The following is a 6,349-nucleotide window of genomic DNA, read 5'->3' on the forward strand; positions in this document are numbered from 1 at the left end:
CAGTCCCAGATATTTTACATATAGTACTCAAAGCTGATACAGTCAATAATTCAGTGTTGTTAAATACTGCAAAACTTCTAGGGTCCAACCAGTTCAAGTCTTTTAATAAATTTTCATTTTTCATGAATCGTGTCTCAATACTATTTTGAATAGTGTCTATAATTAAAAAAGTATCATATTTAAATTTATTATATGGAGATATAATTCTTGATTCATCATTACACTTTTCCCCAGAAAGTTTTTTTTTTTTGAAATACGTTTTATTGGAAAATCTTCTTCAATATTAATTAAATCTTCTTCACAAAAGTGATTATTTATTTTTTTACAAAAATTTTGACATTTTTTATATAAATTTAATACATACTCATCATTTCTTTTTTTCTCAATTTCTTTTTTTAAAGCAGCTATCATATTCCATGCTTGTAAATAATTTATAGTTTTAGTTTGTAGATAAATTGACACTGGAGTTGTAGCTGAATAAATATCAAGCAATAAATTAGATATACATATAATTTCAAATCTTGACCAATTACTAATCAATGATTTAGCAATGAACTTAGATTGTGTATTGAAATTGCCATGACAAACTTCAGTTAAAAATGTAAATAAAGTGGTAAATTTGGCGTTATCGACTTCTTTATCAATTTCAACTACAGTGATTAGGTATATATGGACCATTATTGTTGACGTCGTCATCCCACGTGGTTCTCGTGTTATTATAGTAACCTACCTATAATAATAACTATAAAATAATTAATGTTATACACCGGTCAGGAGGGTAGTGCTTCATTCTCGCAATATACACGTTATCGAGGTGCTGTTATATTTTAGTCGCCGTGCGAGTGAGAAAGACTCAGCGATTTGTAAAATAAATGAAGAAATAAACCACGTCGTTCATCCTCGTGGCTAGGTTCGTCTCCGATATAACATTTATATTATACATACATATAGGTATCTAATCTATGGATATAGCTGGCTGGTTTTTGTGCGCTTTACCGCCCCGATGGCGTCCGAAAGGTATACGACATTTTTATGAACATACGCGTAAACTTGGTACGAAAAAAAAAAAATGGAAAATTTAATTTAGCGTCGGAACGCATGTATATATAACATAATATATAATATTATATAATATATATATATTATAATATATAATACATTATGTACACTGCGCTGGATACAAACAAAATATATAGGTAGTATTTCTATCACGCGTCCGTAAACATTTTGCGGGCAAAAAAAAAAAAACCAAACATTTTATGCACGGCTTATAAATATTTGATGGCAATATTAAACTCGGGCACAACAATATCATAATATACACGCACGCGTTTTCGCGACGTCTTACATACACCGCGCCGTGGAGTGAAAAATAAAAATCAAAAATCGAAAGTCGAACCGAAAGCCGTTTAGGGTTAAAAACATGCTATGTAATAACACGCTACTTAGACATAATGCCAAATATTACAATAATGATGATTTTGACGGATATTACACTGATATTTTATATACCTAGTTATAACGTTTAATTATCCCTGGGATTTTATTATTGTTCTTATCGTGTTGTAAATGTTTTATATTTTTTCAACAAAAATTTTCATACACTGCCTTAAAGATAGAACCTTACCAATAGCGTGTTATTTTAAACAGGTCTTTTTAAATTTTCCGACATAGTCTCAAGATACGTAGGTATACTTTACCGACAACCAATAGCATTTTTGAATAGCGATAGCAGTTCGACCTTCGAGATCCGTTTAGAATTGGTTTTAGGACCGTGGTTATTTTTATTGCTATAAAATTAGTTTATAAGGTCACAAACCCACAACTACACACAGGATGTGTCCCGCAAAACTGTTATAATATATGATAGTGAGTAGTGACAAACAACTTAAGCGGAAATTTAGTTGGATTTTAGGAGGATGTGAACTTCACTTTTTTTTTAAAAATAAAGCTTAAATAACTAAATGAACAAACTAATTTACTTACCTTATTACATCCCCTATCAGCGTACTAAATTATTTTTGTTCGATGCAAATATTACCCATATTCTACAATAAACAATAATACTTATCAATTATTATCATTGACTGCAGTTGATAACGTCTTTTTAATTACGTTTTTCCACATGGTTTATATAACTAGGTATTTAAAAAACAACTATTTGTGGTGGGCAGGTACACTTACAGTCTACCCTTAGTATAATTGTGTAAACGATGGTCTATAAATGATACTGCATACATTTACGGATATTGAACGACGATTGCAGTGTTATAAGTCATAACTATATCTTATAAAAAAAATGGGATTATAAATAATGAGTTAATACGTATTTTTTTCCGTATGGTGCTACTGTCCGAGAGCAGGTCGAAGGCCTAGTTCAAACGCTTATTTGGCAGAATTTCTAATTGGGCACCCGTAGGTTTCTGCCATGCCAGGTGGCCTGTCTAAACAGTTGCCTGCCCAAAGAGCGATGCCGCCCGTGGCTGGGTTTCGAACCGGCGACGGTTTCCGATATTTATTTAGACCAGTATATTTATTGTGTTCAATCGTTCGATAAATGCTATTAAATACTAAATAGGCATGACAACGTTGGAAAAAAAATTAATTGAGTACTCTCATATAGGTATATCAGTTGTTATAGGTTTTTATGGCATAGTTTCCCATAATAGCCCATAACAAATCACAATGTATACAGTGTACACGGCACACCTGCACATCTCCCTATAATAATAATAATATTATATACAGGGACAGTGAAACGGCTGATTTTAAAAAAAGGTTTAAACTCGACAATGACTCCAGATAATATTATAAGACTTCTCACTAAATATTGTTAGTTTAAAGACAATACACCATTTAGTAATATGAAACAATGGAGTTGAAAACAATGTACTTTTGAGATTAAAAAAAACCCTCAAGATGTTGAATAACTAAAGAAAAAACTTGGGGAAGAAATTTGTTAATTCACTCTTAGAAGTGACACACGCAATGTAGCGGATAACATACGATGAATATTAGAAGAGGGCTTATAAAAAGAAAGGTCGGTGATACTGAGAAAAAAAATGTTTTTATTAAAATAAATGGCATATGTGTACCTACCTATATGTAATTTATTCTAATATATTATTGATAATTAATTTGTATTCGTTTTTTTTTTTAGCTAGTGGTGTTATACTTTTACAATGATGTTTATTATTATTTTTTTTTTCATATCCTATATACAAAATTTCTACCGGAAGGAGTGCTTCGATTTAAACATATAGTACCTACCTTATCTTTTAGCAAATTGGATCAAGATGGTACTTTAAACATGTCATTTTTCGATTTTATCAATAGTTATTTAATGCTATGGGAAAAAACAACGAAAAATTACGAAAAAACGCTAAAAATGGGATTTTAATTTCTAACGCTTTAATTAATTCAACTTACATGATATAATAAAATATAATAAAATATTTAATAATAAGCTATTATTAATAGCAATATAAAATATCCAGACTGACAAACCGTCTCCGCTCAGAATCGTTTTTCTTATACAATGGTATTATATCATTGAATTCAAGTCTATTACAATCCATTATACAATGACCCACTTGTAACCTACTGTACAGCAGAGCGACGTCCACTTACCTGTTTTTTTTTTTTAAATTATATAATTGAATACTTTCAAAATCGGCCATTTTAATGTTCCACCCTGTATTTACGACGTATATATAATATATATAATATATAAAATATATATAATACATGTAGAGGTGTACGTATACAGATGGTTATGCGATGTCACGGGAATTTTGTCGTTCACGTGACGGTAATAAAAAAAGCTAACACACTACGACGATGCGTTATATAATAACCGTACATATTATACCACTCACTGCAGGGTTGCCACAGACCTGGAAAACCGGGAAAACCGGGAGAAGTCGGGGAATTAATTTTTAAGTCAGGGAAACCGGGAAAAGTCAGGAAATTATTTTTCAAACAAGAAAAACCGGGAAAAATTTGTAAATTTAACAAACACCGTTATACATTTCTTATTCTGTTAACTGTTTAATAATTGTATTTTATGATAAAATTTAAAAAAAAAAAACGTACTGAAAATAACTTGGTATTTTAGATTCGGGTGTATTTACATTAGAAATATACGTATACTATTTTGCGTGAATATTTATTACGTATTATTCACGAGCCCGCGAGAGTACGAGACGACAGTGTAGCTCCCACCTTAGGCTAGGGTTATACACGGCGTATTCCGCATTGGTTTAAATTGGAGCAGCTATACACGACGGGCGTAATAGTGTAATACGCCGAATTTTCCGCGGCGGCGGAACGCAAGCAGACCGGCGTCTTTTTCCTGCCGCGGAAAATGCGGCGTATTACGCCCGTCGTGTATAGCTGCTCCGATTTAAACCAATGCGTTTTTGATTCGACGGAAAACGCGGCGGAATACGCCGTGCATACCCCGGCCTTAGTTACTGGCGCTCGCGAAAGATCAGAAATAGCTAAAAATAAGTTCAGTTGAATTATTTATTGACGAATATTTACGAATATATTATTTTATAAGATGTTATGTTACTCTTTATAAAGTTACATACAAGATATTAAAATCATTAATGTAAAATAATAATATGTCGAACTTCGCATGCAAAATTGTTTTAATAAAATATCTAACAATTTTAGTTGATTTTAATATTTTCTGGGTTGATAATTAAAATTTTTTTTAAAACCTTATTGATTTAATCTATCTGGAAAAGTCAGTGAATTTGAAAATAAAAAATGTGTGGCAACCCTATATAGGTATGTCTATACCTATATACTGTATATAGGTATATAAATACACAGGTCTATGAGCACTGTAATATAATATTATATAGCTACCTAGTATAATAAAATCTGTATACAGAGTGGCCACCGTATTTTTTAGCCTTCCCTTAAGGCTTACAAAAAATAACAGTGACCCACTATGTTTTTGCCTATGATTAAAGTAGAAGTTATTGATTTATGTGCTCATCCACCACTACTTGCCTGTCCAATATATATATTCAATAATTTACTGTTTTTCACGCGTTACTTACAATATTATAAAATTATAACAATATTGTTATGGTTTTCTCGATGCGTTGACTACGTGCGAAGTTTTTTATTCGTAAACTGACAATATATCCGGTGCGGGGTGGACTGTGAAAACGAAAATATAAACTATGTAAAATCCATCGCCGGGCGGGTAATCCTGACGAGGTACGCGTACAGCGAAATGTTTAATTATTTATTGTATACATTATTATAATTTATAAACGAATAATTGAAGAATAATTTAACCAGAATCTCTCGGAAGTCACATCCGCATCGTCGTCAGACCAAACTGGAAGGCACAGCGAGAGGAACATCTCCAGGGACGTATTGTCAACCGTCGCCCGTCGGGTCTGCGGCTGGCTCGAGACACCAAAACTATTCGTTGTCGTTCTCCCCTTTAGAGCACCGGAGCGCCACGAGTAGAGATTTATGGAGGCGAAAGTGAGGCAATCAAACGGTTAAAAATGTTAGATCATTATATAGTTTAACGATCGAGGATGAGATAATAGACAGATCATAAAAAGTCTAATTTATGCGATAATAATATCATTTGAACAGAAAATAGTGAACCAAACAAATATTATCGAATAGGTAAAGCGAACACTATAATCTATATATATTATAATATTTTCTCCTGTGGACTATTTCGGATCGTGTGACGATTTCTCTCTATATAATTTACTCACATTGTATAGATTGTACATAAATTCGATTCGGTTGGAACTTTCTGATTACTTATATAAATTTCCAAGAACGCCCTAGGAACAGGACATTCTTGTTTTCAAAACGAATTAGTTTTTAATTATTTTGTTATAATACTAGGAACACATAAAAATATATAATAGATATTTTTAACGATTATTTATTTTTAATAAGGTTGTATAGGTTAATACCTATTATAGTGTCGTATAACTATAAACAAATTAATTGGATCCCGTGTGAATGTGCAGTGATAACTTAAAATCTAGGCCCTTTTCAATCGTTCGATGTAATTTCTATTACACACATAGAAAAATTGGTGTTGATTTAGCAATAGTTAAGATGTTGAATATAAATAAGTTAAATTAAGAAATATTTGTATTACACATGACGACAATGGCGCGTTGAATTGAGTTACATAGTGTAACAACACAAATGTTCAAAATTACTCATAGCTTATATTATTTTAAATATACGTTATGCTTAAATTTATATAAAATGAACTTAAAATAATAAAAAAATATATTAATATGACATTTTAGTATTATTAATTTGAATAATAATTTTGAGTCGAATC

Source organism: Acyrthosiphon pisum, chromosome A2 (assembly GCF_005508785.2).
Source record: "Acyrthosiphon pisum isolate AL4f chromosome A2, pea_aphid_22Mar2018_4r6ur, whole genome shotgun sequence".
NCBI classification, from domain to species: domain Eukaryota; kingdom Metazoa; phylum Arthropoda; class Insecta; order Hemiptera; family Aphididae; genus Acyrthosiphon; species Acyrthosiphon pisum.